Here is a 23,900-nt window from a genome sequence, read left to right on the forward strand (position 1 = left end):
TAGGCCTACCCACACAAGTGAGGTATCATTTTTATCGGAAGACGTGGGGGAACGCTGGGTGGAAGGAAATTTGTGGCTCCTCTATGATTCCAGAACTTTCTGTCACCGAAATGTGAGGAAAATGTGTTTTTTTAGCCTAATTTTGAGGTTTGCAAAGGATTCTGGGTAACAGAACCTGCTCAGAGCCCCACAAGTCACCCCATCTTGGATTCCCCTAGGTCTCTAGTTTTAAAAAATGCACAGGTTTGGTAGGTTTCCCTATGTGCCGGCTCAGCTAGAAGCCAAAATCTACAGGTAGGCACTTTACAAAAAACACCTATGTTTTCTGTCAAAAAATGGGATGTGTCCACGTTTTGTTTTGGGGCATTTCCTGTTGCGGGCGCTAGGCCTACCCACACAAGTGAGAAATCGTTTTTATTGGGAGACTTGGGGGAAAGCTTGGTGGAAGGAAATTTTTGGCTCCTCTCAGATTCCACAACTCTCTATCATCGAAATGTAAGCCAAATGTGTTTTTTAGCCAACTTTTGAGGTTTGCAAAGGATTCTGGGTAATAGAACCTAGTCAGAGCCCCAAAAGTCACCCCATCTTGGATTCCCCTAGGTCTCTAGATTTAAAAAATGCACAGGTTTGGTAGGTTTCCCTAGGTGCCGGCTGAGCTAGAGGCCAAAATCTACAGGTAGGTACTTTGCAAAAAACACCTCTGTTTTCTGTCAAAAAATGGGATGTGTCCACGTTGTGTTTTGGGGCATTTCCTGTTGCGGGCGCTAAGCCTACCCATACAAGTGAGGTATCATTTTTATCGGGAGACTTGGGGGAACGCTGGGTAGAAGGAAATTTGTGGCTCCTCTCAGATTCCAGAACTTTCTGTCACCGAAATGTGAGCAAAACGTGTTTTTTTACCAAATTTTGATGTTTGCAAAGGATTCTGGGTAACTGAACCTGGTCAGAGCCCCAAAAGTCATCCCATCTTGGATTCCTCTAGGTCTCCAGATTTATAAAATGCACAGTCTTTGTAGGTTTCCCTAGGTGCGGGCTGAGCTAGAGGCCAAAATCTACAGGTAGGCACTTTGCAAAAAACACCTCTGTTTTCTGTCAAAAAATGGGAAGTTGTCCACGTTGTGTTTTGGGGCATTTTCTGTCGCGGGCGCTATGCCTACCCACACAAGTGAGGTATCATTTTTATGGGGACACTTGGGGGAATGCTGGGTGGAAGGAAATTTGTGGCTCCTCTCCGATTCCAGAACTTTCTGTCACCGAAATATGAGGAAAACGTGTTTTTTTTAGCCAAATTTTGAGGTTTGCAAAGGATTCTGGGTAACAGAATCTGGTCAGAGCCCCACAAGTCACCCCATCTTGGATTCCCCTAGGTCTCTAGTTTTCGAAAATGCACAGGTTGATAGGTTTCCCTAGGTGCCGGCTGAGCTAGAGGCAAAAATCTACAGGTAGGCACTTTGCAAAAAACACCTCTGTTTTCTGTTCACAAATGGGATGTGTCCACGTTGTGTTTTGGGGCATTTCCTGTCGCGGGCGCTTGGCCTACCCACACAAGTGGTATCATTTTTATCGGGAGACGTGAGGGAACGCTGGGTGGAAGGAAATTTGTGGCTCCGCTAATATTCCAGAACTTTCTGTCACCGAAATGTGAGGAAAACATGTTTTTTTAGCCAAATTTTGAGGTTTTCAAAGGATTCTGGGTAACAGAACCTGCTCAGAGCCCCACAAGTCACCCATCTTGGATTCCCCTAGGTCTCTAGTTTTAAAAAATGCACAGGTTTGGTAGGTTTCCCTAGGTGCCGGCTGAGCTAGAGGCCAAAATCTACTGGTAGGCACTTTGCAAAAAACACCTCTGTTTTCTGTCAAAAAATGGGATGTGTCCCCGTTGTGTTTTGGGGCATTTCCTGTCGCGGGCGCTAGGCCTGCCCACACAAGTGAAGTATCATTTTTATCGGGAGACTTTGGGGAACACTTGCTGGAAGGAAATTTGTGGCTCCTCTCAGATTCCAGAACTCTCTGTCACCGAAATGTGATGAAAACTTGTTTTGTTAGCCACATTTTGAGGTTTGCAAAGGATTCTGGGTAACAGAACCTGGTCAGAGCCCAAAAGTCACCCCATCTTGGATTCCCCTAGGTCTCTAGTTTTCAAAAATGCACAGGTTTGGTAGGTTTGCCTAGGTGCTGGCTGAGCTAGAGGCCAAAATCTACAGGTAGGCACTTTGCAAAAAAACACCTCTGTTTTCTGTCGAAAAATGGGATGTGTCCACTTTGTATTTTGGGGCATTTCCTCTTGCGGGTGCTAGTCCTACCCACACAAGTGACGTATCATTTTTATCGGGAGACGTGGTGGAACGCTGGGTGGAAGGAAATTTGTGGCTCCTCTCAGATTCCAGAACTCTCTGTCACCGAAATGTGAGGAAAACGTGTTTTTTTAGCCAGATTTTTAGGTTTGCAAAGGATTCTGGGTAACAGAATCTGGTCAGAGCCCCACAAGTCACCCCATCTTGGATTCCCCTATGTCTCTAGTTTTCAAAAATGCACATGTTTGGTAGGTTTCCCTAGGTGCCGGCTGAGCTAGAGGCCAAAATCTACAGGTAGGCACTTTGCAAAAAACACCTCTGTTATCTGTCAAAAAATGAGATGTGTCCACGTTGTGTTTTGGGGCATTTCCTGTCGCGGGCGCTAGGCCTACCCACACAAGTGAGAAATCATTTTTATCGGGAGACTTGGGGGAACGCTTGGTGGAAGGAAATTTGTGGCTCCTCTCAGATTCCACAACTCTCTATCACCGATATGTGAGCAAAACGTATTTTTTAGCCAAATTTTGATGGTTTGCAAAGGATTCTGGGTAACAGAACCTGGTCAGAACCCCAAAAGTCACCCCATCTTGGATTCCCCCTAGGTCTCTAGATTTAAAAAATGCACAGGTTTGGTAGGTTTCCATAGGTGCTGGCTGAGCTAGAGGCCAAAATCTACAGGTAGGCACTTTGCAAAAAACACCTCTGTTTTCTGTCAAAAAATGGGATGTGTCCACGTTGTATTTTGGGGCATTTCCTGTCGCAGGCGCTAGGCCTACCCACACAAGTGATGTATTATTTTTATCGGGAGAATGGGGAAACGCTGGGTGGAAGGAAATTTGTGGCTCCTCTAAGATTCCAGAACTTTCTGTCACCGAAATGTGAGCAAAACGTGTTTTTTATCCCAAATTTTGAGGTTTGCAAAGGATTCTGGGTAACAGAACCTGGTCAGAGCCCCAAAAGTCACACCATCTTGGATTCCCCTACGTCTCTAGATTTAAAAAATGCACAGGTTTGGTAGGTTTCCCTAGGTGCCGGCTGAGCTAGAGGCCAAAAATCTACAGGTAGGTACTTTGCAAAAAAAACCTCTGTTTTCTGTCAAAAAATGGGATGTGTCCACGTTGTGTTTTGGGGCATTTCCTGTCGTTGGCGCTAAGCCTACCCACACAAGTGAGGTATAATTTTTATCGGGAGACTTGGGGGAACGCTGGGGTAGAACGAAATTTGTGGCTCCTCTCAGATTCCAGAACTTTCTGTCACCGAAATGTGAGCAAAACGTGTTTTTTTTAACCAAATTTTGATGTTTGCAAAGGATTCTGGGTAACAGAACCTGGTCAGAGCCCCAAAAGTCATCCCATCTTGGATTCCTCTAGGTCTCTAGATTTATAAAATGCACAGTCTTGGTAGGTTTCCCTAGGTGCCGGCTGAGCTAGAGGCCAAAATCTACAGGTAGGCACTTTGCAAAAAACACCTCTGTTTTCTGTCAAAAAATGAGATGTGTCCACGTTGTGTTTTGGGGCATTTCCTGTCGCGGGCGCTAGGCCTACCCACACAAGTGGTATCATTTTATCGGGAGACGTGGGGGAACGCTGGGTGGAAGGAAATTTGTGGCTCCGCTAATATTCCAGACTTTCTGTCACCGAAATGTGAGGAAAACATGTTTTTTTTAGCCAAATTTTGAGGTTTGCAAAGGATTCTGGGTAACAGAACCTGCTCAGAGCCCCACAAGTCACCCATCTTGGATTCTCCTAGGTCTCTAGTTTTCAAAAATGCACAGGTTTGGTAGGTTTCCCTAGGTGCCGGCTGAGCTAGAGGCCAAAATCTACTGGTAGGCACTTTGCAAAAAACACCTCTGTTTTCTGTCAAAAAATGGGATGTGTCCACGTTGTGTTTTGGGGCATTTCCTGTCGCGGGCGGTAGGCCTACCCACACAAGTGAGGTATCATTTTTATCGGGAGACTTGGGGGAACACTGGGTGGAAGGAAATTTGTGGCTCCTCTCAGATTCCAGAACTCTCTGTCACCGAAATGTGATGAAAACTAGTTTTTTTAGCCACATTTTGAGGTTTGCAAAGGATTCTGGGTAACAGAACCTGGTCAGAGCCCCAAAAAGTCACCCCATCTTGGATTCCCCTAGGTCTCTAGTTTTCAAAAATGCACAGGTTTGGTAGGTTTGCCTAGGTGCCGGCTGAGCTAGAGGCCATAATCTACAGGTAGGCACTTTGCAAAAAACACCTCAGTTTTCTGTCGAAAAATGGGATGTGTCCACTTTGTATTTTGGGGCATTTCCTCTTGCGGGTGCTAGTCCTACCCACACAAGTGACGTATCATTTTTATCGGGAGACTTGGTGGAACGCTGGGTGGAAGGAAATTTGTGGCTCCTCTCAGATTCCAGAACTCTCTGTCACCGAAATGTGAGGAAAACGTGTTTTTCTAGCCAGATTTTGAGGTTTGCAAAGGATTCTGGGTAACAGAATCTGGTCAGAGCCCCACAAGTCACCCCATCTTGGATTCCCCTGTGTCTCTAGTTTTCAAAAATGCACATGTTTGGTAGATTTCCCTAGGTGCCGGCTGAGCTAGAGGCCAAAATCTACAGGTAGGCACTTTGCAAAAAACACCTCTGTTTTCTGTCAAAAAATGGGATGTGTCCACGTTGTGTTTTGGGGCATTTCCTATCGTGGGCGCTAGGCCTACCCACACAAGTGAGGTATCATTTTTATGGGGAGACTTGGGGGAACGCTGGGTGGAAGGAAGTTTGTGGCTCCTCTCAGATTCCAGAACTCTCTGTCACCGAAATGTGAGGAAAACGTGTTTTTTTAGCCATATTTTGAGGTTTGCAAAGGATTCTGGGTAACAGAATCTGGTTAGAGCCCCACAAGTCACCCCATCCTGGACTCCCCTAGGTCTCTAGTTTTAAAAAATGCACAGGTTTGGTAGGTTTCCCTAGGTGCCGGCTGAGCTAGAGGCCAAAATCTACAGGTACGCACTTTGCAAAAAACACCTCTGTTTTCTGTCAAAAAATGAGATGTGTCCACGTTGTGTTTTGGGGCATTTCCTGTCGCGGGCGCTAGGCCTACCCACACAAGTGAGAAATCATTTTTATCGGGAGACTTGGGGGAACGCTTGGTGGAAGGAAATTTGTGGCTCCTCTCAGATTCCACAACTCTCTATCACCGAAATGTGAGCAAAACTAATTTTTTAGCCAAATTTTGATGTTTGCAAAGGATTCTGGGTAACAGAACCTGGTCAGAACCCCAAAAGTCACCCCATCTTAGATTCCCCTAGGTCTCTAGATTTAAAAAATGCACAGGTTTGGTAGGTTTCCATAGGTGCTGGCTGAGCTAGAGGCCAAAATCTACAGGTAGGCACTTTGCAAAAAACACCTCTGTTTTCTGTCAAAAAATGGGATGTGTCCACGTTGTGTTTTGGGGCATTTCCTGTCGCGGGCGCTAGGCCTACCCACACAAGTGAGGTATCATTTTTATCGGGAGACTTGGGGAAACGCTGGGTGGAAGGAAATTTGTGGCTCCTCAAAGATTCCAGAACTTTCTGTCACCGAAATGTGAGCAAAACGTGTTTTTTAGCCAAATTTTGAGGTTTGCAAAGGATTCTGGGTAACAGAACCTGGTCAGAGCTCCAAAAGTCACACCATCTTGGATTCCCCTACGTCTCTAGATTTAAAAAATGCACAGGTTTGGTAGGTTTCCCTAGGTGCCGGCTGAGCTAGAGGCCAAAATCTACAGGTAGGTACTTTGCAAAAAACACCTCTGTTTTCTGTCAAAAAATGGGATGTGTCCACAATGTGTTTTGGGGCATTTCCTGTCGTTGGCGCTAAGCCTACCCACACAAGTGAGGTATAATTTTTATCGGGAGACTTGGGGGAACGCTGGGTAGAAGGAAATTTGTGGCTCCTCTCAGATTCCAGAACTTTCTGTCACCGAAATGTGAGCAAAACGTGTTTTTTTTACCAAATTTTGATGTTTGCAAAGGATTCTGGGTAACAGAACCTGGTCAGAGCCCCAAAAGTCATCCCATCTTGGATTCCTCTAGATCTCTAGATTTATAAAATGCACAGTCTTGGTAGGTTTCCCTAGGTGCCGGCTGAGCTAGAGGCCAAAATCTACAGGTAGGCACTTTGCAAAAAACACCTCTGTTTTCTGTCAAAAAATGAGCTGTGTCCACGTTGTGTTTTGGGGCATTTCCTGTCGCGGGCGCTAGGCCTACCCACACAAGTGAGAAATCATTTTTTTCGGGAGACTTGGGGAAACGCTGGGTGGAAGGAAATTTGTGGCTCCTCAAAGATTCCATAACTTTCTGTCACCGAAATGTGAGCAAAACGTGTTTTTTAGCCAAATTTTGAGGTTTGCAAAGGATTCTGGGTAACAGAACCTGGTCAGAGCCCCAAAAGTCACACCATCTTGGATTCCCCTACGTCTCTAGATTTAAAAAATGCACAGGTTTGGAAGGTTTCCTTAGGTGCCGGCTGAGCTAGAGGCCAAAATCTACAGGTAGGTACTTTGCAAAAAACATCTCTGTTTTCTGTCAAAAAATGGGATGTGTCCACGTTGTGTTTTGGGGCATTTCCTGTCGTTGCCGCTAAGCCTACCCACACAAGTGAGGTATAATTTTTATCGGGAGACTTGGGGGAACGCTGGGTAGAAGGAAATTTGTGCTCTCTCAGATTCCAGAACTTTCTGTCACCGAAATGTGAGCAAAACTTGTTTTTTTAACCAAATTTTGATGTTTGCAAAGGATTCTGGTAACAGAACCTGGTCAGAGCCCCAAAAGTCATCCCATCTTGGATTCCTCTAGGTCTCTAGATTTATAAAATGCACAGTCTTGGTAGGTTTCCCTAGGTGCCGGCTGAGCTAGAGGCCAAAATCTACAGGTAGGCACTTTGCAACAAACACCTCTGTTTTCTGTCAAAAAATGAGATGTGTCCACGTTGTGTTTTGGGGCATTTCCTGTCGCGGGCGCTAGGCCTACCCACACAAGTGAGAAATCATTTTTATCGGGAGACTTGGGGGAACGCTTGGTGGAAGGAAATTTGTGGCTCCTCTCAGATTCCCACAACTCTCTATCACCGAAATGTGAGCAAAACGTATTTTTAGCCAAATGTTGATGTTTGCAAAGGATTCTGGGTAACAGAACCTGGTCAGAACCCCAAAAGTCACCCATCTTGGATTCCCCTAGGTCTCTAGATTTAAAAAATGAACAGGTTTGGTAGGTTTCCATAGGTGCTAGCTGAGCTAGAGGCCTAAATCTACAGGTAGGCACTTTGCAAAAAACACCTCTGTTTTCTGTCAAAAAATGGGATGTGTCCACGTTGTGTTTTGGGGCATATCCTGTCGCGGGCGCTAGGCCTACCCACACAAGTGAGGTATCATTTTTATCGGGAGACTTGGGGAAACGCTGGGTGGAAGGAAATTTGTGGCTCCTCAAAGATTCCAGAACTTTCTGTCACCGAAATGTGAGCAAAACGTGTTTTTTAGCCAAATTTTGAGGTTTGCATAGGATTCTGGGGAACAGAACCTGGTCAGAGCCCAAAAGTCACACCATCTTGGATTCCCCTACGTCTCTAGATTTAAAAAATGCACAGGTTTGGTAGGTTTCCCTAGGTGCCGGCTGAGCTAGAGGCCAAAATCTACAGGTAGGTACTTTGCAAAAAACACCTCTGTTTTCTGTCCAAAAATGGGATGTGTCCACGTTGTGTTTTGGGGCATTTCCTGTTGTTGGCGCTAAGCCTACCCACACAAGTGAGGCATAAGTTTTATCGGGAGACTTGGGGGAACGCTGGGTAGAAGGAAATTTGTGGCTCCTCTCAGATTCCAGAACTTTCTGTCACCGAAATGTGAGCAAAACTTGTTTTTTTTACAAAATTTTGATGTTTGCAAAGGATTCTGGGTAACAGAACCTGGTCAGAGCCCCAAAAGTCACCCCATCTTGGATTCCTCTAGGTCTCTAGATTTATAAAATGCACAGTCTTGGTAGGTTTCCCTAGGTGCCGGCTGAGCTAGAGGCCAAAATCTACAGGTAGGCACTTTGCAAAAAACACCTCTGTTTTCTGTCAAAAAATGGGATGTGTCCACGTTGTGTTTTGGGGCATTTCCTGTCGTTGGCGCTAAGCCTACCCACACAAGTGAGGTATGATTTTTATCGGGAGACTTGGGGGAACGCTGGGTAGAACGAAATTTGTGGCTCCTCTCAGATTCCAGAACTTTCTGTCACCGAAATGTGAGCAAAACGTGTTTTTTTTAACCAAATTTTGATGTTTGCAAAGGATTCTGGGTAACAGAACCTGGTCAGAGCCCCAAAAGTCATCCCATCTTGGATTCCTCTAGGTCTCTAGATTTATAAAATGCACAGTCTTGGTAGGTTTCCCTAGGTGCCGGCTGAGCTAGAGGCCAAAATCTACAGGTAGGCACTTTGCAAAAAACACCTCTGTTTTCTGTCAAAAAATGAGATGTGTCCACGTTGTGTTTTGAGGCATTTCCTGTCGCGGGCGCTAGGCCTACCCACACAAGTGGTATCATTTTTATCGGGAGACGTGGGGGAACGCTGGGTGGAAGGAAATTTGTGGCTCCGCTAATATTCCAGAACTTTCTGTCACCGAAATGTGAGGAAAACATGTTTTTTTAGCCAAATTTTGAGGTTTGCAAAGGATTCTGGGTAACAGAACCTGCTCAGAGCCCCACAAGTCACCCATCTTGGATTCCCCTAGGTCTCTAGTTTTCAAAAATGCACAGGTTTGGTAGGTTTCCCTAGGTGCCGGCTGAGCTAGAGGCCAAAATCTACTGGTAGGCACTTTGCAAAAAACACCTCTGTTTTCTGTCAAAAAAAGGGATGTGTCCACGTTGTGTTTTGGGGCATTTCCTGTCACGGGCGGTAGGCCTACCCACACAAGTGAGGTATCATTTTTATCGGGAGACTTGGGGGAACACTGGGTGGAAGGAAATTTGTGGCTCCTCTCAGATTCCAGAACTCTCTGTCACCGAAATGTGATGAAAACTAGTTTTTTTAGCCACATTTTGAGGTTTGCAAAGGATTCTGGGTAACAGAACCTGGTCAGAGCCCCAAAAGTCACCCCATCTTGGATTCCCCTAGGTCTCTAGTTTTCAAAAATGCACAGGTTTGGTAGGTTTGCCTAGGTGCCGGCTGAGCTAGAGGCCATAATCTACAGGTAGGCACTTTGCAAAAAACACCTCTGTTTTCTGTCGAAAAATGGGATGTGTCCACTTTGTATTTTGGGGCATTTCCTCTTGCGGGTGCTAGTCCTACCCACACAAGTGACGTATCATTTTTATCGGGAGACTTGGTGGAACGCTGGGTGGAAGGAAATTTGTGGCTCCTCTCAGATTCCAGAACTCTCTGTCACCGAAATGTGAGGAAAACGTGTTTTTCTAGCCAGATTTTGAGGTTTGCAAAGGATTCTGGGTAACAGAATCTGGTTAGAGCCCCACAAGTCACCCCATCCTGGACTCCCCTAGGTCTCTAGTTTTAAAAAATGCACAGGTTTGGTAGGTTTCCCTAGGTGCCGGCTGAGCTAGAGGCCAAAATCTACAGGTAGGCACTTTGCAAAAAACACCTCAGTTTTCTGTCAAAAAATGAGATGTGTCCACGTTGTGTTTTGGGGCATTTCCTGTCGCGGGCGCTAGGCCTACCCACACAAGTGAGAAATCATTTTTATCGGGAGACTTGGGGGAACGCTTGGTGGAAGGAAATTTGTGGCTCCTCTCAGATTCCACAACTCTCTATCACCGAAATGTGAGCAAAACTAATTTTTTAGCCAAATTTTGATGTTTGGAAAGGATTCTGGGTAACAGAACCTGGTCAGAACCCCAAAAGTCACCCCATCTTGGATTCCCATAGGTCTCTAGATTTAAAAAATGCACAGGTTTGGTAGGTTTCCATAGGTGCTGGCTGAGCTAGAGGCCAAAATCTACAGGTAGGCACTTTGCAAAAAACACCTCTGTTTTCTGTCAAAAAAATGGGATGTGTCCACGTTGTGTTTTGGGGCATTTCCTGTCGCGGGCGCTAGGCCTACCCACACAAGTGAGGTATCATTTTTATCGGGAGACTTGGGGAAACGCTGGGTGGAAGGAAATTTGTGGCTCCTCTAAGATTCCAGAACTTTCTGTCACCGAAATGTGAGCAAAACGTATTTTTTAGCCAAATTTTGAGGTTTGCAAAGGTTTCTGGGTAACAGAACCTGGTCAGAGCCCCAAAAGTCACACCATCTTGGATTCCCCTACGTCTCTAGATTTAAAAAATGCACAGGTTTGGTAGGTTTCCCTAGGTGCCGGCTGAGCTAGAGGCCAAAATCTACAGGTAGCTACTTTGCAAAAAACACATCTGTTTTCTGTCAAAAAATGGGATGTGTCCACGTTGTGTTTTGGGGCATTTCCTGTCGTTGGCGCTAAGCCTACCCACACAAGTGAGGTATAATTTTTATCGGGAGACTTGGGGGAACGCTGGGTAGAAGGAAATTTGTGGCTCCTCTCAGATTCCAGAACTTTCTGTCACCGAAATGTGAGCAAAACCTTTTTTTTTAACCAAATTTTAATGTTTGCAAAGGATTCTGGGTAACAGAACCTGGTCAGAGCCCCAAAAGTCATCCCATCTTGGATTCCTCTAGGTCTCTAGATTTATAAAATGCACAGTCTTGGTAGGTTTCCCTAGGTGCCGGCTGAGCTAGAGGCCAAAATCTACAGGTAGGCACTTTGCAAAAAACACCTCTGTTTTCTGTCAAAAAATGAGCTGTGTCCACGTTGTGTTTTGGGGCATTTCCTGTCGCGGGCGCTAGGCCTACCCACACAAGTGAGAAATCATTTTTATCGGGAGACTTGGGGAAACGCTGGGTGGAAGGAAATTTGTGGCTCCTCAAAGATTCAATAACTTTCTGTCACCGAAATGTGAGCAAAACTTGTTTTTTTTACCAAATTTTGATGTTTGCAAAGGATTCTGGGTAACAGAACCTGGTCAGAGCCCCAAAAGTCATCCCATCTTGGATTCCTCTAGGTCTCTAGATTTATAAAATGCACAGTCTTGGTAGGTTTCCCTAGGTGCCGGCTGAGCTAGAGGCCAAAATCTACAGGTAGGCACTTTGCAAAAAACACCTCTGTTTTCTGTCAAAAAATGAGATGTGTCCACGTTGTGTTTTGGGGCATTTCCTGTCGCGGGCGCTAGGCCTACCCACACAAGTGAGAAATCATTTTTATCGGGAGACTTGGGGGAACGCTTGGTGGAAGGAAATTTGTGGCTCCTCTCAGATTCCACAACTCTCTATCACCGAAATGTGAGCAAAACGTATTTTTTAGCCAAATGTTGATGTTTGCAAAGGATTCTGGGTAACAGAACCTGGTCAGAACCCCAAAAGTCACCCCATCTTGGATTCCCCTAGGTCTCTAGATTTAAAAAATGCACAGGTTTGGTAGGTTTCCATAGGTGCTGGCTGAGCTAGAGGCCTAAATCTACAGGTAGGCACTTTGCAAAAAACACCTCTGTTTTCTGTCAAAAAATGGGATGTGTCCACGTTGTGTTTTGGGGCATATCCTGTCGCGGGCGCTAGGCCTACCCACACAAGTGAGGTATCATTTTTATCGGGAGACTTGGGGAAACGCTGGGTGGAAGGAAATTTGTCGCTCCTCAAAGATTCCAGAACTTTCTGTCACCGAAATGTGAGCAAAACGTGTTTTTTAGCCAAATTTTGAGGTTTGCAAAGGATTCTGGGTAACAGAACCTGGTCAGAGCCCCAAAAGTCACACCATCTTGGATTCCCCTACGTCTCTAGATTTAAAAAATGCACAGGTTTGGTAGGTTTCCCTAGGTGCCGGCTGAGCTAGAGGCCAAAATCTACAGGTAGGTACTTTGCAAAAAACACCTCTGTTTTCTGTCCAAAAATGGGATGTGTCCACGTTGTGTTTTGGGGCATTTCCTGTTGTTGGCGCTAAGCCTACCCACACAAGTGAGGTATAATTTTTATCGGGAGACTTGGGGGAACGCTGGGTAGAAGGAAATTTGTGGCTCCTCTCAGATTCCAGAACTTTCTGTCACCGAAATGTGAGCAAAACTTGTTTTTTTTACCAAATTTTTATGTTTGCAAAGGATTCTGGGTAACAGAACCTGGTCAGAGCCCCAAAAGTCACCCCATCTTGGATTCCTCTAGGTCTCTAGATTTATAAAATGCACAGTCTTGGTAGGTTTCCCTAGGTGCCGGCTGAGCTAGAGGCCAAAATCTACAGGTAGGCACTTTGCAAAAAACACCTCTGTTTTCTGTCAAAAAATGAGCTGTGTCCACGTTGTGTTTTGGGGCATTTCCTGTCGCGGGCGCTAGGCCTACCCACACAAGTGAGAAATCATTTTTATCGGGAGACTTGGGGAAACGCTGGGTGGAAGGAAATTTGTGGCTCCTCAAAGATTCAATAACTTTCTGTCACCGAAATGTGAGCAAAACGTGTTTTTTAGCCAAATTTTGAGGTTTGCAAAGGATTCTGGGTAACAGAACCTGGTCAGAGCCCCAAAAGTCACACCATCTTGGATTCCCCTACGTCTCTAGATTTAAAAAATGCACAGGTTTGGTAGGTTTCCTTAGGTGCCGGCTGAGCTAGAGGCCAAAATCTACAGGTAGGTACTTTGCAAAAAACATCTCTGTTTTCTGTCAAAAAATGGGATGTGTCCACGTTGTGTTTTGGGGCATTTCCTGTCGTTGCCGCTAAGCCTACCCACACAAGTGAGGTATAATTTTTATCGGGAGACTTGGGGGAACGCTGGGTAGAAGGAAATTTGTGGCTCCTCTCAGATTCCAGAACTTTCTGTCACCGAAATGTGAGCAAAACTTGTTTTTTTTACCAAATTTTGATGTTTGCAAAGGATTCTGGGTAACAGAACCTGGTCAGAGCCCCAAAAGTCATCCCATCTTGGATTCCTCTAGGTCTCTAGATTTATAAAATGCACAGTCTTGGTAGGTTTCCCTAGGTGCCGGCTGAGCTAGAGGCCAAAATCTACAGGTAGGCACTTTGCAAAAAACACCTCTGTTTTCTGTCAAAAAATGAGATGTGTCCACGTTGTGTTTTGGGGCATTTCCTGTCGCGGGCGCTAGGCCTACCCACACAAGTGAGAAATCATTTTTATCGGGAGACTTGGGGGAACGCTTGGTGGAAGGAAATTTGTGGCTCCTCTCAGATTCCACAACTCTCTATCACCGAAATGTGAGCAAAATGTATTTTTTAGCCAAATGTTGATGTTTGCAAAGGATTCTGGGTAACAGAACCTGGTCAGAACCCCAAAAGTCACCCCATCTTGGATTCCCCTAGGTCTCTAGATTTAAAAAATGCACAGGTTTGGTAGGTTTCCATAGGTGCTGGCTGAGCTAGAGGCCTAAATCTACAGGTAGGCACTTTGCAAAAAACACCTCTGTTTTCTGTCAAAAAATGGGATGTGTCCACGTTGTGTTTTGGGGCATATCCTGTCGCGGGCGCTAGGCCTACCCACACAAGTGAGGTATCATTTTTATCGGGAGACTTGGGGAAACGCTGGGTGGAAGGAAATTTGTCGCTCCTCAAAGATTCCAGAACTTTCTGTCACCGAAATGTGAGCAAAACGTGTTTTTTAGCCAAATTTTGAGGTTTGCAAAGGATTCTGGGTAACAGAACCTGGTCAGAGCCCCAAAAGTCACACCATCTTGGATTCCCCTACGTCTCTAGATTTAAAAAATGCACAGGTTTGGTAGGTTTCCCTAGGTGCCGGCTGAGCTAGAGGCCAAAATCTACAGGTAGGTACTTTGCAAAAAACACCTCTGTTTTCTGTCCAAAAATGGGATGTGTCCACGTTGTGTTTTGGGGCATTTCCTGTTGTTGGCGCTAAGCCTACCCACACAAGTGAGGTATAATTTTTATCGGGAGACTTGGGGGAACGCTGGGTAGAAGGAAATTTGTGGCTCCTCTCAGATTCCAGAACTTTCTGTCACCGAAATGTGAGCAAAACTTGTTTTTTTTACCAAATTTTTATGTTTGCAAAGGATTCTGGGTAACAGAACCTGGTCAGAGCCCCAAAAGTCACCCCATCTTGGATTCCTCTAGGTCTCTAGATTTATAAAATGCACAGTCTTGGTAGGTTTCCCTAGGTGCCGGCTGAGCTAGAGGCCAAAATCTACAGGTAGGCACTTTGCAAAAAACACCTCTGTTTTCTGTCAAAAAATGGGATGTGTCCACGTTGTGTTTTGGGCATTTCCTGTCGCGGGCACTAGGCCTACCCACACAAGTGAGGTATAATTTTTATCGGGAGACGTGGGGGAACGCTGGGTGGAAGGAAATTTGTGGCTCCTCTATGATTCCAGAACTTTCTGTCACCGAAATCTGAAGAAAATGTGTTTTTTTAGCCTAATTTTGAGGTTTGCAAAGGATTCTGGGTAACAGAACCTGCTCAGAGCCCCACAAGTCACCCCATCTTGGATTCCCCTAGTCTCTAGTTTTCAAAAATGCACAGAATTGGTAGGTTTCCCTAGGTGCCGGCTCAGCTAGAAGCCAAAATCTACAGGTAGGCACTTTGCAAAAAACACCTATGTTTTCTGTTAAAAAATGGGATGTGTCCACGTTTTGTTTTGGGGCATTTCCTGTTACGGGCGCTAGGCCTACCCACACAAGTGAGAAATCGTTTTTATTGGGAGACTTGGGGGAAAGCTTGGTGGAAGGAAATTTTTGGCTCCTCTCAGATTCCACAACTCTCTATCATCGAAATGTAAGCCAAATGTGTTTTTTAGCCAACGTTTGAGGTTTGCAAAGGATTCTGGGTAATAGAACCTGGTCAGAGCCCCAAAAGTCACCCCATCTTGGATTCCCCTAGGTCTCTAGATTTAAAAAATGCACAGGTTTGGTAGGTTTCCCTAGGTGCCGGCTGAGCTAGAGGCCAAAACCTACAGGCATGTACTTTGCAAAAAACACCTCTGTTTTCTGTCAAAAAATGGGATGTGTCCACGTTGTGTTTTGGGGCATTTCCTGTTGCGGGCGCTAAGCCTACCCACACAAGTGAGGTATCATTTTTATCGGGAGACTTGGGGGAACACTGGGTAGAAGGAAAGTTGTGTCTCCTCTCAGATTCCAGAACTTTCTGTCACCGAAATGTGAGCAAAACGTGTTTTTTTACCAAATTTTGATGTTTGCAAAGGATTCTGGGTAACTGAACCTGGTCAGAGCCCCAAAAGTCATCCCATCTTGGATTCCTCTAGGTCTCCAGATTTATAAAATGCACAGTCTTTGTAGGTTTCCCTAGGTGCGGGCTGAGCTAGAGGCCAAAATCTACTGGTAGGCACTTTGCAAAAAACACCTCTGTTTTCTGTCAAAAAATGGGATGTGTCCACGTTGTGTTTTGGGGCATTTCGTGTCGCGGGCGCTAGGCCTACCCACACAAGTGGTATCATTTTTATCGGGAGACGTGGGGGAACGCTGGGTGGAAGGAAATTTGTGGCTCCGCTAATATTCCAGAACTTTCTGTCACCGAAATGTGAGGAAAACATGTTTTTTTAGCCAAATTTTGAGGTTTGCAAAGGATTCTGGGTAACAGAACCTGCTCAGAGCCCCACAAGTCACCCATCTTGGATTCCCCTAGGTCTCTAGTTTTCAAAAATGCACAGGTTTGGTAGGTTTCCCTAGGTGCCGGCTGAGCTAGAGGCCAAAATCTACAGGTAGGCACTTTGCAAAAAACACCTCTGTTTTCTGCCAAAAAATGGGATGTGTCCACGTTGTGTTTTGGGGCATTTGCTGTCGCGGGCGCTAGGCCTACCCACACAAGTGCGAAATCGTTTTTATTGGGAGACTTGGGGGAACGCAGGGTGCAAGGAAATTTGTGGCTCCTCTCAGATTCCACAACTCTCTATCACCGAAATGTGAGCAAAATGTGTTTTTTAGCCAAATTTTGAGGTTTGCAAAGGATTCTGGGTAACAGAACCTGGTCAGAGCCCCAAAAGTCACCCCATCTTGAATTTCCCTAGGTCTCTAGATTTAAAAAATGCACAGGTTTGCTAGGTTTTTATAGGTGCTGGCTGAGCTAGAGGCCAAAATCTACAGGTAGGCACTTTGCAAAAAACACCTCTGTTTTCTTTCAAAAAATGGGATGTGTCCACGTTGTGTTTTGGGGCATTTCCTGTCGTGGGCGCTAGGCCTACCCACACAAGTGAGGTATCATTTTTATCGGGAGACGTGGGGGAACGCTGGGTGGAAGGCAATTTGTGGCTCCTCTCAGATTCCAGAACTTTCTGTCACCGAAATGTGAGGAAAACAAGTTTTTTTAGCCAATTTTTGAGGTTTGCAAAGGATTCTGGGTAACAGAACCTGCTCAGAGTCCCACAAGTCACCCCATCTTGGATTCCCCTAGGTCTCTAGTTTTCATAAAGCCACAGATTTGGTAGGATTCCCTAGGTGCCGGCTGAGCTAGAGGCCAAAATCTACAGGTAGGCACTTTGCAAAAAACACCTCTGTTTTCTGTCAAAAAATCGGATGTGTCCACGTTGTGTTTTGGGGCATTTCCTGTCGCGGGCGCTAGGCCTACCCACACAAGTGAGAAATCGTTTTTATTGGGAGACTTGGGGGAACGCAGGGTGCACGGAAATTTGTGGCTCCTCTCAGATTCCACAACTCTCTATCACTGAAATGTGAGAAAAACGTGTTTTTTAGCCAAATTTTGAGGTTTGCAAAGGATTCTGGGTAACAGAACCTGCTCAGAGCCCCAAAAGTCACCCCATCTTGGATTCCCCTAGGTCTCTAGATTTAAAAAAAGCACAGGTTTGGTAGGTTTTCATAGGTGCTGGCTGAGCTAGAGGCCAAAATCTACAGGTAGGCACTTTGCAAAAAACACCTCTGTTTTCTGTCAAAAAATGGGATGTGTCCACGTTGTGTTTTGGGGCATTTCCTGTCATGGGCGCTAGGCCTACCCACACAAGTGAGGTATCATTTTTATCGGGAGACGTGGGGGAACGCTGGGTGGAAGGAAATTTGTGGCTGCTATAAGATTCCAGAACTTTCTGTCACCGAAATGTGAGGAAAACAAGATTTTTTAGCCAATTTTTGAGGTTTGCAAAGGATTCTGGGTAACAGAACTTGCTCAGAGCTCCACAAGTCACCCCATCTTGGATTCCCCTAGGTCTCTAGTTTTCATAAATGCACAGATTTGGTAGGATTCCCTGGGTGCCGGCTGAGCTAGAGGCCAAAATCTACAGGTAGGCACTTTGCAAAAAACACCTCTGTTTTCTGTCAAAAAATGGGATGTGTCCACGTTGTGTTTTGGGTCATTTCCTGTCGCGGGCGCTAGCCTACCCACACAAGTGAGGTATCATTTTTATCGGGAGACTTGGGGGAATGCTGGGTGGAAGGTAATTTGTGGCTCCTCTCAGATTCCAGAACTTTCTTTCAACGAAATGTGAGGAAATTTTTTTTTTTCAGCCACTTTTTGAGGTTTGCAAAGGATCCTGGGTAACAGAACCTGGTCAGAGCCCCACAAATCACCCCATCTTGGATTCCCCTAGGTCTCTAGTTTTCATAAATGCACAGGTTTGGTAGGTTTCCCTAGCTGTCGGCTGAGCTAGTGGGCAAAATCTACAGGTAGGCACTTTGCAAAAAACACCTCTGTTTTCTGTCAAAAAATGGGATGTGTCCACGTTGTGTTTTGGGGCATTTCCTGTCGCGGGCGCTAGGCCTACCCACACAAGTGAGGTATCATTTTTATCAGGAGACTTGGGGGAATGCTGGGTGGAAGGTAATTTGTGGCTCCTCTCAGATTCCAGAACTTTCTGTCACCGAAATGTGAGGAAAATTTGTTTTTTTAGCCACTTTTTGAGTTTTGCAAAGGATCCTGGGTAACAGAACCTGGTCAGAGCCCCACAAATCGCCCCATCTTGAATTCCCCTAGGTCTCTAGTTTTCATAAATGCACAGGTTTGGTAGGTTTCCCTAGGTGTCGGCTGAGCTAGAGGCCAAAATCTACAGGTAGGCACTTTACAAAAAACACCTCTGTTTTTTGTCAAAATATGGGATGTGTCCACGTTGTGTTTTGGGGCATTTTCTGTCGCGGGCGGTAGGCCTACCCACACATGTGAGGTATCATTTTTATCGGGACACTTGGGGGAACGCTTGGTGGAAGGAAATTTGTGGCTCCTCCCAGGTTCCAGAACTCTCTGTCACCGAAATGTGAGGAAAACGTGTCTTTTTTAGCCAAAGTTTGAGGTTTGCAAAGGATTCTAGGAAACAGAACCTGGTGATAGCCCCACAAGTCACGCCATCTTGGATTCCCCTAGGTCTCTAGTTTTCAAAAATGCACAGGTTTGGTAGGTTTCCCTAGGTGCCGGCTGAGCTAGAGGCCAAAATCCACAGGTAGGCACTTTTCAAAAAACACCTCTGTTTTCTTTGAGAAAATGTGATGTATCCATGTTGTGTTTTGGGGCATTTCCTGTTGCAGGCGCTAGGCCTACCCACACAAGTGAGGTACCAGTTTTATCGGGAGACTTTGGGGAACATAGAATAGCAAAACAAGTGTTATTGCCCCTTGTCTTTCTCTACATTTTTTCCTTCCAAATATATGAGAGTGTGTAAAAAAGACGTCGATTTCAGAAATGCCCTGCAATTTACATGCTAATATGGGCACCCCGGAATTCAGAGATGTGCAAATAACCACTGCTCCTCAACACCTTATCTTGAGCCTATTTTGGAATTACAAAGGTTTTCTTGATTCCTATTTTTCACTCTTCATATTCCAGCAAATTAATTGCTGTATCCGCAGAATAGAATGCAACCAACTGCAGGGTGCAGCTCATTTATTGGCTCTGGGTACCTAGGGTTCTTGATGAACCTACAAGCCCTATATATCCCCGCAACCAGAAGAGTCCAGCAGACATAACGGTATATTGCTTTAAAAAATCTGACATCGCAGGAAAAAGTTACAGAGTAAAACATAAAGAAAAATGCCTGTTGTTTTCAGCTCAATTTCAATATTTTTTTATTTCAGCTGTTATTTTCTGTAGGAAAACCTTGTAGGATCTACACAAATGAACCTTTGCTGAATTCAGAATTTTGTTTATTTTTCAAAAATAGTTAGCTTTCCGTGATCCAGCATTGGTTTCACACCCATTTCTGTCACTAACTGGAAGGAGGCTGAAAGCACAAAAAATAGTAAAAATGGGGTATGTCTCAGAAAAATGCCAAAATTGTGTTGAAAAATGTGGTTTTCTGATTCAAGTCTGCCTTTTCCTGAAAGCTGGGAAGATGGTGATTTTAGGACCGCAAACCCTTTGTTGATGCCATTTTCAGGGGAAAAACCACAAGCCTTCTTCGGCAGCCCTTTTTTCCAGTTTTTGTAACAGAAATCAGAAATTGTTCTTTCTTGTCAGAGTCTCTTATATTTGTGAAGACATATGGTATTGAAACATTGTCCGGTTGGTACTCTTCCCATTCCCATTTAGTTCCTTTGGCTTGGGATACCCATCTTTGTCTTGGTAGCATACTTTACTAAGGTGAAAAAGAAGTCCGCCCTCTGTACGTTTTCCAGATGCAAACAAAAGCGTATACCAAGCTTGACAAGAACCATTGGGGGAAAAAGGAAGAGGAATGAAAGGTGTTCCTCCTTTCTTTTGATGCGCAGGTATCATTCTACATACCCAACAGTTAGTAGTATATGTAGTATTATGAATATGATGCAACATCTGAATGAAAGTATTATTGAAGTACGAGTGACGGTGCATCTGCTCATGATAGGGAAGCGTAAAGTACTGGTGATCCTCTGGTACTGGAGTAGTGGCAACAAAAAACTCATGAGCAGGAGCCATCTTTTCAACAAACCAGGTGATTATTGCTATAACCACCAAAACAACAACAAACCCCATAGTACTAATGATCAGTTTGTTATTCATTTTAGCAACAGTGATAATCGACCCTTCCAGAAATTAATTAGGAAAAATCGTTGGAGCTCTTATCCCTGGGCAGCCGCTAATTTCTTCACCACGGGCCAAAACAGGTGTCACTACTCTAATGCATGGCTGATCCCCCCCATGCCACATTGGCTCTCCGTTTCACTAACCCAGGGTGATAGCTCAACCAGTTTTTTCCAGCACTACAGATTCTTTCCTCGGTCTCAAATTATATCGCGACACTCCAGAAATCGTGTGGTCCGGGAAGAACTCCGCAGATTCGTCAGGTGATTTAGCACGGCCTTTGTCTGTAGTCAAAATCTCTCGATGATTGGTCAGCACAGCAGTTTCCACCAAGGTATATAGCACTCTCTTGCAGTGAGTACTATGGACCCTATTATTTCGGTTCGTCACTCGAACTGCTGTCCTTGTCGCAAGGAGTACCTGCTCTCGGCCTCGCCACCTTAGTTCCAAGCTGCTTGATCTTTCAAAGGACTTAATCATCACCTGGTCACCAGGTCGGAGTTCATGGCCTTCACCTGTAGATCTGTCAGGAAGTGCTTCTTGAACCTGTTGATGAATAGAAACCAAATTGTCGGTTAACTGTGCCAAATAATCATTCATCAGGACACAAGGTACATCATATACAGAATTTGGCTTAGGACCTCCCCAAATATTCATTGGCATTCCAAATACTATTTCATAGAGGGTAAGGCCTGTTCGAGAGTGTGGCACTGACCTAATAGACAATAATGCCAACGGTAATGCATCCGGCCAAGTTAAAGATGTGGAAGCCTGTATCTTCGCTAACTTCAGCTTCAAAGTACCATTATACCTTTCTACCAACCCTGCTGATTGTGGGTGGAAAACCGCATGGAACTTCGGTTTGATCCCTAATCCTTTCAGGATATACTTAATAACTTCCCCAACAAAATGAGGTCCGTTATTATTCCATAAAAGTCTGCAAAGACCAAACCTAGGGAAAAATTATTTCAAAAGCACCTTCGCTGTGGTAATGGCAGTATTATCCTTTGTGGGGTACGCCTCTATCCATTTACTGAAGGCACATACCACCACCAAGACATACTTTAAATTGCTGCAGCGTTCAAGCTGAAAATAATCCATTTGTAGAACTTCGAAAGGTGTAGTTGGTGTAGCAAACCCTCCCACAGGAGTTTGTGTCCCTTTTCCAGGATTGTATTGTAAACAGATCAAACAAGACTGTACTACTATCTTAGCTGTACTGGAAATTTCCAGATGCTCCCAAACTTGCGTAAGCAACTTCGTTATTGTTGAAGCTCCAACATGTGCCAGTCCATGTGCCATCTGAACCATAGGTTGTACAAAAGCTATAGGCAATTTCCATGTATTCATCTGCTTATTCCGCCAACAGCCCTCATCATCCAATTCTCCTTCTTCAGACCATTGCTCACGTTCTTTCACAGAAGCAGATTTCTGTATATCTAATACGCCTTTTCTAGCATTATGCCAACGTTCAGCTTGTGACTTCACTACATACATAGAAGTAGTACTTCGCTGCATCGCAGTCTCAGGTGCTACGCGGTCCGCAAGGGCATTACCTTGCCCTATCTTATCGGTCACTCTCTTGTGTGCACTACATTTCACAATAGCTATTTTCTTTGGATATTTCAATGCAGTCAACAGGTTATGCACTAATTCTCCGTGCATTATCTGCATCCCGTGGGATGTGAGAAAGCCTCTCTCCTTCCAAAGCAGACCAAAATCATGAGCCACTCCAAAAGCATAGCGGCTGTCTGTATAAATGTTCACACATAAGTCAGTACTAAGCTCTCATGCTCGTGTCAAAGCTATTAGTTCAGCTGCTTGAGCTAACTTCTGTGGTATACGAGCTGTCTCCACTACTGTGTGTATCGCAGTGATTGCATATGCAGCTGAGGTAGTACCATCTGGCAACTTCAAACAAGACCCATCAACCCACAATTTCCAGTCTACATCTGGAAGGGGCGTAGCTTGCAAATCAATACGTCCCTTTGTTCTTCGGTAAGGAATATACAATCATGTGTTTCTTGTGACTGAGGCTGAGTCACCGGATATGGCAACAAAGTGGCTGGATTTAGTGTTGCACATCTCTTCAGTGTAATGTGAGGAGCCAGCAATGTCAATTCATATCCTGTCAGGCGAGCGCTAGTTAAATGTTGCGTCTTTGTTTGATTTAAAAGAGCATCAACCGCATGGGGTACTAACACCAACATCTTATGTGACAAAACTATCCCTTCACTCTGACGTATTGACACAGCTGTTGTCGCAACTGAACGAAAACACCCAGGCAACGCTCGAGCGACAGGATCAAGTACTGCTGAAAAATATGCACAGGGACGCTGCTTATCGCCATGTGTCTGTACTAAAACTGTCAATGCCCATCCATCTTTCTCATGTACGTAAAGTGCAAAAGGCTTCGTGTAATCTGGAGTACCTAACACTGGTGCTGAACAAAGGGCTTGTCGTAGCTGCCGGAAAGCAGTCTCACATTCATCTGTCCATGGGAGGGGCATTGGAGTATCTTTAGTCAAAAGTGCTAGCAAAAGTTTGACAATGTGTGAAAACCCTAATATCCATTGCCTACAAAAAGAAGTAAGACCAAGGAATGCAAGAACATCTTTCTGAGTAGAGGGTACTGGTGTGTCTAAAATTGCTTGAATACGATCTGATGTAAGTGCACGACCCTCCTTAGACAAAAGGTGACCTAAATAGGTTACCTTTGGTCTACAATATTGCAATTTCTTTCGTGACACTTTATGAAGGTGTGAAGCAAGAAAAGAAAGTAAGGACAAAGTGCACTTTTCACATTGCTCAGGGGTATCAGCTGTCAACAAAATATCATCGACATATTGTATGAGAGCCACACCTTCAGGCAAAACTAAAGAATCAAGTTGTCGTTTTAACGCTTGACTATAAATACTAGGACTCTTAGTATAGCCTTGAGGAACTCTGCAAAATCTACATGATCGTTTATTCAAAGTAAAACCAAACAAATATTGGCTGTCAGGATGAATAGGGATCGAAAAGAAAGCATTCTTCAAGTCTATCACAGAGAACGTAGTTGCTGTCGGGGGAACCAAAGTAAAAAGTGTTGTGATGTCAGATACCACAGGATATTGTGGTACCACAATCTTATTCACTTCTCGTAAATCAATAATGAATCAGTAAATCCTAGTATCAGTATCCTTTTTCAGAATAGGAAGAATCGGACTGTTACAAACATTATATGGAACTTCCTCAACAACTCCAACTGCAATAAGATCATGCGCGATTCATATGAGTGCTTCTTCGCCCTCCTGTGAAATTTTGTATTGAGGCAAACTTGGCAATACAGCTCCCTCCTTGACACTAATATGTACCAGTGGAATAATCATTTGTCCTACATCAGTAGCTGAAGTAGCCCACAAAGTACTAAAGAGTCAAGCTAATGCAATATCCTCTTTAACAAGACAAACTCTTTCCATCACAGGATGATTATCATTCAAAATAACACTCACCCCTTCAGGAGAGCATCATATTGTAGCCCTGAAATACTTGAGCATATCAAGACCCACAATATTGTCTGGTGTATTTGGAGAAAGCAAAAATGGACCTGGAGCAGTAAATTTATCAACATGGAATGCAAGTGGTTGTGACAATGGGTTAGGGGAAGGTGTTCCATCGAAACCTATCGATGTAATGGTTAAGTCAGACAGGGGAGTCC

Source organism: Pleurodeles waltl, chromosome 3_1 (genome assembly GCF_031143425.1).
Source record: "Pleurodeles waltl isolate 20211129_DDA chromosome 3_1, aPleWal1.hap1.20221129, whole genome shotgun sequence".
NCBI classification, from domain to species: Eukaryota; Metazoa; Chordata; class Amphibia; order Caudata; family Salamandridae; genus Pleurodeles; species Pleurodeles waltl.